The 13,794-nt window shown below is 32.9% G+C and overlaps 1 protein-coding gene across 2 annotated transcripts in view; it reads right to left on the bottom strand.

Annotated features, from left to right (window-relative positions):
* Positions 1 to 12,435, bottom strand: part of LOC145263805 (ATP-dependent translocase ABCB1-like) — a 218,656-nt gene extending 206,221 nt beyond the window's left edge. For both annotated transcript variants that reach the window (XM_080120869.1, XM_080120870.1), the window contains exon 1: positions 12,242 to 12,435. The gene's annotated coding sequence lies outside the window, so the exon portion shown is untranslated. The remainder of the gene's footprint in view (positions 1 to 12,241) is intronic.
* Positions 12,436 to 13,794: the final 1,359 nt, after the last annotated feature.

Below are 13,794 nucleotides of genomic sequence, written 5' to 3'. Positions count from 1 at the left end.
TACTGCCTGAGGCGCCTCCACTGGGGAATCTTGACACAGCTACCCAGGTAATTTTTAAATGGCCAGAGGGCTCCTACTGAAATGTAAAGTGTGTAGTTGATTTTTCGTCAGCCAGAAATAAAACAAAAAAACTCATACACTTTGTTTTATATAAAAATATAAAAACTTTTATTTGCTATTTCTTTTGTCACTGCCTTATAATGTGTGTGTCAAGCTTGAGATGGAGAGTGCAGACCGGGAGAAGGGTGGCTAGAGTTACGCTTGTGCTAAGTTGATTTGCCAGCTGACTGTAGGCTTCTGTCCTCTTTTTACCTTTTTCTCTGGGCTATATATATGATGTGCTTTTTGCAGCTGCGCTCATCTCTGACAGGTGCGTGCAGCAAATAGTTGACCTTTCACCACTGACAATATCAATCTGACAACCTGACTCCATCGTTCAGTGCATTTGCTACTGGCCGTCATGCATGTGTTTGCATGTTTGAACCTTCAACGCATGATACTATATATAAGTGCTGTCTTGATTTTTGTTTCTTTACTGTTTTTCACACATCGTAATGCAAATAATAATTAATTTAAATTTTTTTGCTGCTCACAACTACTAATAAAAACACACACTATTTCTTTAGTTTAAAAATATAAAAACGTTAATTTGTAGAGGTTAAATTAAGGAGGACAAATGGTGGAACACAACAAGTCGAATATTTGGCAGCTAAGAGAAATTACTTTAAAAATGGCAAAATCCCATCAAAAAAAAAAAAAAATCTGACATCACATTGTAAAACTTTCAAGCCACCATCTCAGATTTAACTGGTAGAACTAACGTAGTCAATTTTCTACTTTAAACTCAACACTACTTTTAAAATTTGCCCTGAAATTGATATAGATAAAAACAGAAAAATATAACCCTTAATGTCCAATATTCACCCTTCAGATCCATAAAGTGGATTTTAATGACAGATTTATCTCGGCTTTTGTGTCATATATAGGTGTAATAAACAAAACAATATTAGATATGATATTGCCTCAGATGAAAGTTAAAACCAATTATATAGAGTGGAACGATAAAATAGTCGCCCTAGAAAAGACATGATTCCATTTCTGTTTGATGAAAACGGTTTTCTTTGTTGCAAACTATTTACTAGTTTGCCAATTGTGTACAAATTCCAAGAGCGATAGGAGCCTATTATCATGTCTGAAAGTAACACAACATTCAACAAGTGAGATCGGAGAAGCACTGCTGAACAATATGTCCTCTCTACTGATCCAAGTTATGGCAACCCGCACCCTCAAAACGCAAATTCGGATAACAGGGGCATGCCCAAGGTGATGAAAACAAAGTTGTCGGTCACAGTTATGGTCTTTGGTATGGTTTCAAGCGAGGGCCACATCATGCCACCTCGCATCTTCGAAGTCTGCTTGAAAGTAAACCCCAAAGTGTACCTGGATGTTCTGAAGAGCGGGATGATCCCCTGATACAATCAGGTGGCTGCTTGCAGACCCTAAGTGTTGCGGCAGGACTCAGTGCTGACCCATAAGTTCAAAGAGACCCATGCTTGGCTTCAGAAGGAGTGCAACGACTTTGTACCCTTCTCTCACTGGCCCACCCCTCCTCCCCGACCTGAACCCGCTGAACTACTTCATTTGATTATATGTCGAGAAGATCACCAACATGACCTCTCACAACACCAAAGTCAACCTGATCACTAACCATTCGCTGAGCTCTCGCCAGCATTTGTGGAAAAGGTATGCTCAGAATTCCAAACTAGTATCAAGGTGGTGATTGAGGCTGAAGGCAACTACATTGAATAGATGTCATCTCTACTACATAATCAAGTTGCCTGAATTGATGTTTTTCAGTAAAAGTTTTAAAATAAAGCTGTAGCGCTGTTTCCTTTATTGTTCCGCCCTGTATATTGTAGTCTTCATAAGATAGTTATAATTTATTTGAAGGATTTGCAGATTACAACTACCAGTAAATCTATTATTGACATTAATTTGTAACATCTTCAATATCTCCTTCATTATTAAATAGTCCTTAACATGGCTAAAAATTAAATTAATATAACTGATATACAAATAGATATTATAACACTAGTTAGAAGAACACTAATTTCATATAACGACGAATTATGGACTAGAAAGAATGAGGAGTTAATGTTGATATTACTATGGGATCCACCGATTTGGTTTGTTGATAGAGCTCATATGGCTTTATATCTTGCAGAAATGTATAAGGATATACTGTGGTTGTAGAGATGTAAACCTAACTCCTTTAATATCTCCTCCATTCATATTATATCACTCTTAGCAGGGCTTAAAATGAAAACCATGTGACTAAAGCTAGCTAGAAGAACATTAATTTTATATAACGATGAATTATGAATATGAAAGAATATAGAGGTTAATTTCGATATAACTATCGGTCCTTAGATTCTGCTTTATATTTTCAGGAAAATGCATAAGCTCAATTCTTTGTATATTCATCTCAGAGAAAGAAGAAAATGGTGCATTAATTATTTTTTTACAAAACTGAATCTAAACATTATATATATTTATAATTTTTAACCAAAATTTACTTATTAAATTCCGGTAATGTATACCAATTAAATATTAATTGACTCAGTTAATTAAGCTCAACGATTATTGGTATTAATAATCGGGCATATATTATAATTTTGCAATAACCAAGATTAAGATGGTTAAGAAACGATTCTAACACTGAATACATCTTATGATAAACCTGTTATAATATATGGTCTTGGTTATTGCAATAATATAATATAATATAATATGTATGTGTGTTTAGATCCAGTTTATTAAAAAGTTCATATTTATATAAATGATAGGACTGTAAAATGTAAGTTCGTTTTTCCCGATCGGCCTGTAATTGGCGGTGCCTAATGTATTATAATGCTTTTATTCATTACAAAAATGGCCACCACTTATAACATCATAACACGTAACAGTTACATTGATTAATATCCAGAAAACTACAACTATGGCCGCCGCGTTGCATTAGATAAAACATGCAGAAAAGTATTTTTTCAGTACCGTGAAAATTTGATTTAAGAGTAAATGTATTCATTATAAGGCCTCGATAGTTCGAATTGAAGGTAGGTAGAAGAGTAACTTATCTTACTTTTGTTACTTTTTTTGTTTGTTGGCTGTAAACACCCTGCACTAATGATTCCCAAAAGGATAAAATACTAGTGTCTGTAGGTGTTAAAAAAAATTATAGTAATAATTGTGTACATATGCTTAGATCCAGTTTTCTAAAAATTCATGTTTATATAAATTATGGTATAGTAAAATTTTTGGTACTTTAAATTTGGTTTTGACCATAAAAATCCTTAGGTCACTGTCTAAATTTTGACAGAATTTCATCTTCCGATATTTCCAAATTGGATATATGGATCCGATATTTTTAAATTAACAGATTTAGAGTTATGAACTTTTCCATTGAATGGCTTTATACAATATGGAAAAAGAAGCCCATATAAGATTTTGACCCATCCTTATATTGTCAGGCGGGTGAATACAGTTTCACGACACACGTTGTTCTATGCTATTCAAATCTTAACTATTACAGACCGATAGAGAACTGAGATGCTTAGAGGTTATGTTTTTATTCGCGCTTGTTTCTTTGTTTGTGTGTTCACCTCACTTGACCAATCGTTACCAAACTTTGACCAAATATCGGTCATGGTCAAACTGATTAAATTTTTCGGATATCTAGGTCAAAAGTCACAGTTTTGGCGATAGCTCTAGTTTTATTCATCCGAGAGACTCAATCGTTTCACAATATGATTTGTGGATCTAATGTTGTTTGATAACAGTGATAAACATGCAAAATATATCAGCTGGATCGTATAAAAAGATTGTAAGTAAAAAACTGAGGCCCAGATAAAACTATGGCTCATCCTTATGTTGTCAGGTAAAGGAATACAGCATCACGCTTATAAACTGGTTCTAGTGACCAGTTTTTTGTTTTACTGCATTTTTTTTTTTTTTTGAATAAGCAGGCATTTTTCAAATAAAATAAAAATAAATAAAATCTTTAAACATCTGAGGGTCGTTTCAAAAGTAAGGCTTCCTATTTTTTAAACTCAAAAAAACGATGAAGAATTACGAAGATAATTCAATGTTACAATATACTGGACGTCGAGTAGCAGAAGTTACACTGACGGCTTTGTATTACGGTAATATGAACTTATTTTTTCTTTTTACGATAGGTTCTCGTTTCAACATACCCTGACATTATTTCCGGAATACTTCAGTGCACAGAAGTGAAGCCCAGATAAAACTTTGTCTCATCCTTATGTTGTCAGGTAGATATGCAGCCTCACGACTGACTTATGATCTCTCTCTTTTTATTTTTAAATTAGATTTTTATTTGCAGAACCAGGCACGTTTCCGGAGATCCAGTGGGCTTCTCTTCATCATGTAACATGCCATTGTTGGCACTCTCACCATAGGCTGACGATCCTTGCTTTAGGTGAAAACTAGCGTTGCCCGGGATTGAATGATGGTCAACGAATGTTTCACACTCTCAGATTTTTATTGTCATCGAAATCTGTGAAATCGCCCGTTGATTACCTGTTTTAGTTGGAGATCCACTGCGATGCATCTGGAGGAAGCTTTACATGCTTCTCCGCAGTGACAGTCCACAATACATTGTAGTCTACATTGCACTGTAGAGAATCTACTGTGGATTTTATAAAACTATTTTATATATAATAGCTTGAATTAAAGTTTAAAATGGAAAAGTAAAGTACTATACTTCAATTGTGCTCTAAGCAGAAACATTCATTTGGAACGCGCCTCTGTAATATCAAAGAACCTACTGTTGATTTTATATGCCTGGTCTTACTGCTTCTACGGTGATAATGGATTGAATTTAAGTTTAAAATGAAAAAGTAAAGTATTATGGTGAAATTGTACTTAAAACAGAAACCTACATTTCAAACGCACCTCTGTCATATCAAAGAACTTACTGTTGAATTTATATGTTTGGCCTGTCGGCTTTTTTGGTAATAAAATTTCTCAAATACACTTGTGATGTTAGGCTGTGTAAGGTGTTAACTTTGGTTAAATTATTTTTTAAAATTCAATTTTCACCCCAAACAAGGCACAGTGCCACTTTGAAGTAGGGGGCTACTATCGGTGACATAAGTTGCAGGGGTATTATGAAGGGAGATGAGTGGCAAGATGTTTGTTCACATTACACTTGAACTTCTGCATGTCAGTACAGTTTGGGAAAGCAGAATCCCGGAAGTGAGTTCCAAAGTTTAGCAGTTCTGGGGGAGAAACTATTGGAGTGGAAGGCTTTATTACACCTAAGGATCTCTACTGTAAAGGGGTGAGATTTAGCTGCTTATCGGGTTTGTCAGGGGTATTCACGTTGAGGGGGGTACAAGTGCTTGCAGTTCGTCAGAGCATTCACCATTAAAGTACTTGTAGAACAGACAGAGGGATGCTACATTTCATCGATGGGACAGAGGCTGAAGCCGAGATGACAGTTCAGGACCTATCAGGTTGGCGACTTTCTTTTAAACCCTTTCCAGGAGTGAGAGACAAGTAGCAGATGCACCAGCCCAAATGTGACAACGGTACTCCATACATGGGTGAATGGTGACCTTATAGAGGTACAAAATCGTCTGTTCTTTCTTTTATTAGATTATTTCGAAACCTACCTCAGAACACTGCCAGATACATAAAGTAAATACTTTCGTGTGTAATTTAAAAAAAAAAATCGGCCCAGCCATTTTCGAGTACATAGGGAGCTCTCTCTTTCTCTCTCTCTCTCTCTCTCTCTCTCTCTCTCTCACACACACACACACACACACACACACACACGCAAGTTAGAACATTTTATAAGCGACGGCATAAATCTTCAAATAAAACAAGAGCAAATAAAATGTTTAGACATAAGAATATAACCGCCATAAATTTTAAAACTATTAACTCACACGGATTTATGGTTCATCAAGTATTTCTAAGACGAGCAGAGAAATCCGGTGTTGCCCGGCAACAATATATTCAAACATGTTGCTGCACCAATTTACATCGAATTTCTTAAATTTCATTGGTCTTAATTGAAACAAAGATATAAGAGGGTCGTCCCAAAAAGTAATACCTCCCATTTTTTATTCCTACGAGGGTCGTTCCAAAAAAGTAATGCCTCCTATTTTTCATTCCGTCGGAATGGATCAGAGGGGATGATTGTAAAATTTCATTATGCATTCATTACCTGAAAGTTTCGTCTCTCTGTTGCAGATATTGACGGTTTGAGATTCTGAGAAATTAACCTCTGTTATGGACGTGCATAAAAAGCAGAAATGCATCATTGAATTCTTGGCAAAAGGGCATTGAGAATGGTGGTGACTATGTAGTAAAATAAATTATGAAGCACAAAAGGTCGCTCGTTTTAATGGTGCCACTCTCGTATTCATAGCTCTTCAATATTTGAGTTAAATAAATGAAAGGCTTTACTTTAGGAACGCCCCTTGTATGTGGGTTAATCAAAATATGGCTATATTATAAAAATAAAGATTATTTCAGTTCTGAATTTTTAGATGAGGCCAGATTGTTTGTATTATTATTATTTTTTTTAATTACATTTCACCCCCAAACAAGGCATATTGCCACTTTGATGTAGGGGAATACTATCAGGGACATAAGCTACTGGGATACTATATAGGGAGTTGGGCAGCAAAATGTCCTCTCACGTTACACTTGAACTTCTGCATGTCAGTACAGTTGGGGAAGCAGGGACCTGGAAGGGAATTCCAAAGTCTAGCAGTCCTGGGGAAGAAACTACTGGAGTAGAAGGCTCTTTTACATCTAGTGATCTCTACTGTGAAGGGGTGGGATTTAGCTGCTTGTCGGGTTTGTCAGGGGTATTTACGTCGAGGGATACAAGCACTTGTTTTGATTGGACTATTGTTCTTATCTTGAATATAATTCGTGCAACGTTTCGTTCGGTTTGGCCTTCGACAGTTTTCAGGCATGTTTGTTGTCGTCTTGGAAAAAAAAAAAGGAGAAAAGTTACTGGCTCAATAGATATTTTCGATAACTCTAATCCGCAAGGGAGAAATAACAACCAATCTGATTGGTCAGTTAGATATCTCAGTAATATTAATCTAACTAAAAAAAAACATATGTGCATTTAGTCTACTGATTCCCTGCGACGATGAAACATGGACACCTCTGTATAGCTTATTCGGCATAGATATATGATCATACTATTACTACTAGGATCCACTAACGTCGTTGAAGTAAATATTGAAAGTCTTCACCCAATTAATCTTTGCGCAAAAGCGCAGGACACAAAATGTTTTAAATAATAATAATAATAGAATAACAATAACAAAGTCTTTCGCTAGCGAGGACTACTATTGAGCGTAACCAGTTATACACTCTTTTTGAAATTTTCATCTCTATTTTTTTCGTTATCTATTGAATATTTTTGATGAAACCCATATGAAATATGTTCCTTATTAAATTGTAAAGATTTTCTATTCTGAAAGAAGTTTTTAAAAAATGAATCTAAAAAAGTTATTTTAAAGTTTTTTGTTAAAAAAATTCAAATTTTCTCATTATTCAGTCATGTATGACAAAGAGGGGTTGCAAAAAAGAGTTGTGGTATGAGGAGAAATACAAACTGAAACAGAGAGAATATTCAGACCTGTAATAATACAAAGAGTGGGTTGCAAAAATTAGTTGTAGCGTGAGGAGAAATACAAACTGAAATAGAGAGTAGGAGAGTTTTTATAAATACATGCAAAACCACATTCATTTTTTTAAATCCAAATTAATAAATTAAATAAAATATAATCTTAAAAAGATAGGATACAAGTTAGAAAAGCATTTCATCCAAGGCATGAAAATTGTTAAACAAAATGTTTTTACTATAGGCTTTAAAAATAAAGGTACAAGATTCAATTTGAAATTTATTTATCTTCAAAGTGCACTTTTATACATTTTACAAAGTAAGGTATTAAATTTGCATACCTTACTTTGTAAAATTTATAAAAATACACTTTGAAGATAAATAAATTTCAAATTGAATCTTGTACCTTTATTTTTAAAGCCTATAGTAAAAACATTTTGTTTAACAATTTTCATGCCTTGGATGAAATGCTTTTCTAACTTGTATCTTATATCACCTTTATAATATTACGTGTATAACGTATATAGTATTTCTGTTCAGATGGCATTTTTTTGCAGGTCGGAGTGTCCCTCCTCGCGAGTGCTGATTTCTCAGTCCCACCGACCCTGATATCTAAGTTCTTGCAGTGGGAGAGAACAAATATATATATATATATATATATATATATATATATATATATATATATATATATATATATATATATATATATATATATATATATTGCATTCAGTCGACAAACATTTTGCATATTAATTATCGGCCAGATCTTTTAATGAAATATTCACGCTCTGTTTCCTTTTGTTGACAAAGTAAGGCTAACGCTGTTCGACTTCGTTCATGCGAGACGAGTGTCCCGTATTAACGCTTCTTCAAAGTCGATAAACAGTGGAACTACTGTGGAAGTTTTTCGATTTGTATGGGAACCTGTTTAGGGTTTTTTTTGTGTGTGTGAGTATCCCTTCAGTTATTGGATAAAAGAAAATATACAAGCATTTTGCAGTTAAAGCCACAAAACGAAAACGTGGCACAATTTAATGTTATCTCTTATATTATATTCTGGTCTCTACAATCCCGGTTACACTATATATATATATATATATATATATATATATATATATATATATATATATATATATATATATATATATATATATATATATATAAAGCTGAAAAAACGTTTTTTTTTTTTAATCCTTAAAAGTTTTGTAAATATTTAATATTAAAGAAAATGTTTTGTAAATATTTATTTTTACTTTTAAATCTTTCAATTTTTGTAAATATATTTTTAAAAAATCTTGCTCGCCAACATTCGAATATGTCTGCTATTTGACCTGTTTACAAGTTTAGAAACAACTAACGGCAATGTCAAGGTCGAACAAACGGTGCGCCTTGAATTGTTCGCTTATTTTTGTCGTCTGCTACGGGGTATCTAATCTTTACTTGATCCCATCATTTTGTTGGTCACTCTTGGCTACGAATGGAAACAAAGTTGATATAAAAAATTATATTTTCGCGAAAATTATCTTCATTTACATCATATTTTGCTTAGGGTAAAATTTTTGAGTTTCAAAACCTATCTCTTTACAACCCCCTCCTTTTCATAACCTATCATACTTTCATCCATCACAATCCATTTTCTGTAGGTTGTTTTTGAACCAAGTCAACGACGGGTATTTATGCTAGTATATATATATATATGATTGCAACGTCTTGTCAGACGAGTGCCACTCCCTCAGACACTTAAATCCATGAACGCTAACATTACTTTTTTTTATATTTTTATTTTATTTTATTTTATTTTTATTTTGTTTTATTTATTTTTTTAGTGGCACCGGTGAATTCACACACTCAAGCAGACATGACACTGAAGACGGTCATTGCTATACATACATATATATATATATATATATATATATATATATATATATATATATATATATATACGTAGACGCATACACGCACACATACACACACATATATCCATAAACATACACACATATATACATACATACACAATAATAATACATAATACATATACATACACACATGCATTCATACACAAATACATACGCAAACATACACACACATATACAAATACAAACATAAATATACATACATATACACATATAAATACGTACACATATATGCACATATACATACACATATATTTAACTACATATACATACATATCTATGCATTTATACACAAACATACACGAATGCATATATACACATACATATATAGACATACACACACAAACATATATATACATATATACATACAAACACACATTAATATATATACATACAAACACACATTAATATATATACATATATATATACATATACACATAGACACATATACATACACATGTACATATATAAACATACGTACACATATACGTACATACACACACAGATACATATAATGATGGCAGATCAATTATTATATGCTTCCAGCATTTCAAACCTACATGCATCACAACTTTTCCATTGCTATAGGGCTATTTTTTATAGACAAATGCCTGAGGGAGTATCTATACAAAGATCTGGCCACCCTGGACAAGAATGAGTGACCTCCCTTTGATGTAGCCTCGTTTTCGAATGTCATTTAATAATTTGTGATCAGTAGTGTAATAGTGTGAGAAAGGGATTTATAAAAGGAGGTAGGCGAAACTTTATATAAAAAAAGGGAACATATGAAGGAAATAGGGTAAAAAACATTGTCTGCTAAGATTTGCTTGACTAAAGGAGTAAATCAAAAACTGTCTCTTAGAATGTGATTTTATTATTTGTATTGAACTATGTAGCGCAATATTACTTCATGAGTATTTATTAGTAATTATTGATTCATCTCATTTGAGCCAGTTCTGTATTTAAAATACAATGGACACTTTTTTTTATTTTTTTACTTGCATCCTCACGATGGTAGAGGACACAAGGTCGGTTTTTAATGTGGGGAGGAAAACTAGCTCCCCAAACTGGTACTCTAGATAGTAACAAAAATAAGAAATGTATCAATCCTGAAGGATTTTTCCTCCACTAACTATGTAAAAAACAGGGAACATTAAAAGAAAAAACAACGAAAAAAATAAATAAATAAAACATTGTTAGCTAAGAGGTGCTAGACTGAAGGAGTAAATTAAAGATAGTCTTTTACAATGTGATTTTATAATTGGTATTGAACTATGTAGCACAATATTACTTTCTGAGTATTTATTAGTAATTATTAATTTATCTTATTTGAGTCAGTTCTATACTTAAAATACAATGGACACTATTTTCATAGCAATGTTAATAAATTCATATTTGCTTCTTGTTATAGATTTTTCTGTCAAAAAAAAAAAAAAAACTAATTTTTTGCGCTATCCAGAAAAATATCAGCTCTATCAAAACATATTTGTTGATTAAATATGTTTCTCAAGCCGTGGAATTTCCACAGGTCCTTTTAGTTATAATTATTATATTAGGTTTAACATCTGTTTTACATGTTGGGATGCATTCGACAACTTTTAGAAACTGACTTCAAGACTAACCTATCTCTGGCCAGGTCTTTATTTATCTTGCCCCAAAATAATTCGGTCCCAAAAAATTCATTTTTACACTATTTCGCAAAAATGTCAGCTTTTTCGAAACTTATTTTTTGATTTAATATATTCCTCAATCTGTGGAATTTCCACAGATCCTGCTAGTTATAAATATCAAGGTAAGAATATAAATGCTTATATGGGGTGCAGGAACTGGAGTAACAGTATACACACGCCGGGTGTGCCTTGAAGGTTTATGGCTAAAAAACTGGCGAAAATTATTTCAAATTAATGTCGTTTTATGTAAACCCCCCCCCCGGCCCATTCAGTTAATGCCGAGTGTATCCTTTAGCCCTATTCTAAAAATTGAGCATAAAAAAAATAATAATTAGAAAACGGTGACACAGGCGGGTTTAGGTTTCTCATTGACCTTTTCTAATTCTTCCAACAATTCCGTTGTCTCCCTGAAATGGGGGAGGGGCTGTTAATGGAGAGTAAAATTATATGTAAGCTTTGAAAAATCAGTCTTCGAAAACAAAAACATTTACTCCGTTCTTGCATGTAGGAGAACAACCTATAATCACAAACACCTATAAGTTAGCTTTTTTAAGAAAAAAAACTTTGGTCATTTGGACAATAGCGTAGTAATCGTTAGTAGTCGAAATTTGGTGTAATTTGATTATTTAAAGGGACGGTTAAATAAGAACTTGTTTACGTTGGGCTTGAAGACTACCATATTGTATTCAGCTGGAAAGCAGGCCAGTAGAACAGAGTTCCACGGACGGCAGTTCTAGGAACTTTCTAATAAGCTTTGGGATATAGTAACATGATCGCACGACGAAGTTTGGAAAGGGCACAGGTGCGCGGTGAGTAAGTCGCTATACAGGTAAAACACTAAAATAAAAATGATGATACGGATAGACAGATTATATTTTGTATATAGTTTTTTTTTTTAGAGTAAAAAGTTAAAAGTTATATATATATATATATATATATATATATATATATATATATATATATATATATATATATATAGAACTTACCTGTGATAGAAGAAATTACGAACGAGCAGTTTAGTTTAGCAGGCGACAATGTAGACATGTGTATAATAGGCCTTTGTGTTGGGACTTGTTGAGAATTATTGAACTTTATAAACTTGTTTCTGGCCCACAGCCAGTTACAAAATAACCAAATCCAAGTATGTGCTTATTTCCTTCTTTTTTTTCTTCTTCCTTTTCCTTTCTTTCTGTCCTTTTTCTTTCTATTGGGTTTTTTTTTCTTCTTTCTTCTTTTTTTTTATTTTATTTTATTTTTTATACTACTTTTTCTGTTTCATGTGTATACAACTAGGTTAGAATATGTTTATTACAGTCTCCATACACTTTTAGTTGTTACTGGGACAATCATTCAAGTGTACATGATTGCTGCAATAGGAAATGTAGCGACGTTATTTTTTAATCGACTTGTGCAGTTTTTAGTTCGGGTAACTTAAGCTGAACATGGAATTAATACTATTTTAAAAAAAATAACTTTTATTTTATTGATGAATAAAAATCTTCTGGTTATTAAAGACTCTTTTTTTTTTTGCGAGGAACTTACTGTTTAGTTTTAAGAAAGAGATTCAATTCAATATGCAAGTTAGACAAAAATTGTTGCTTCTTTATTATAATAGCGAAAAAAAAAAAGTTTTATATAAAACAAATAGTACCTAAATAATTGTCATGTCGCAAACAGTAACACATCCAAAAATTACGGAAAACAAGGTAATCGTGAAGAAAGAGAGAGCCCGTTTCCTCCGTTTGACTATAGGTGGCGTTACTGTCTGTCCACCCAGTTACGGAAGCACAAAATGTATATAATGGCACACTTGAAATAAAAATAAATCTTTTTGTTATATTTTAATTTTAAACATGTTTTTTTTTTTGCAAACGTATTTAAGTTTTTTTGTTTTTTTTTCGAACATAGTTACGTTTTTGTTTTTGTTTTTTTTGCAAACGTATTTAAGTTTTTTTTTTTTTTTCAAACATAGTTACGTTTTTTTTTTGTTTTTTTTTTGCAAACGTATTTAAGTTTTATTTTTCCAAACATTTACGTTTTGTTGCTTGTTTCTTTTCAGACATTTACGTTTTTTTTTTTGTTGTTTTTACGTTTTTTTAGAAGTAGAAGTTATAAAAAAAAAAAAAAAAAAAACTCACCCCCTTCAGTCCTTACTCCTTCACTCGCTCAAAATTCTGAAAGTGGATTTGAAAACTGGATTTTTTGAAAATTTGAAACTCGTGAGAATATCTTTGTATAGAAAACTGCTAAAAATTGGGAGGGGGAAAACATTTATTTTGATGGTGCAAGTTCAGAGTACAACCCAATTAATATATATGGCTTCCTTCAGTCTTGACAGACTATGGATACCCACTGTAAAGGGTGCCTGCGCGTAAAATTTTTGTGGCAAGAGTTGCGCAATCTGCAATCACACCTTTTCTGAGTCGACATTGTTGAATACCAGTGGCAAGTGGAGGTTTGGGACGACTGGAAACAAATGCCGAGATAAGCGGAAAACACATACAACCCCTTGAATTCCCAGATGGTCACCCATCTAGCC

This window comes from Euprymna scolopes, chromosome 39, assembly GCF_053919585.1.
Source record: "Euprymna scolopes isolate OS-2025 chromosome 39, ASM5391958v1, whole genome shotgun sequence".
NCBI lineage: Eukaryota > Metazoa > Mollusca > Cephalopoda > Sepiida > Sepiolidae > Euprymna > Euprymna scolopes.
This window is presented reverse-complemented; position numbering and strand designations above follow the sequence as displayed.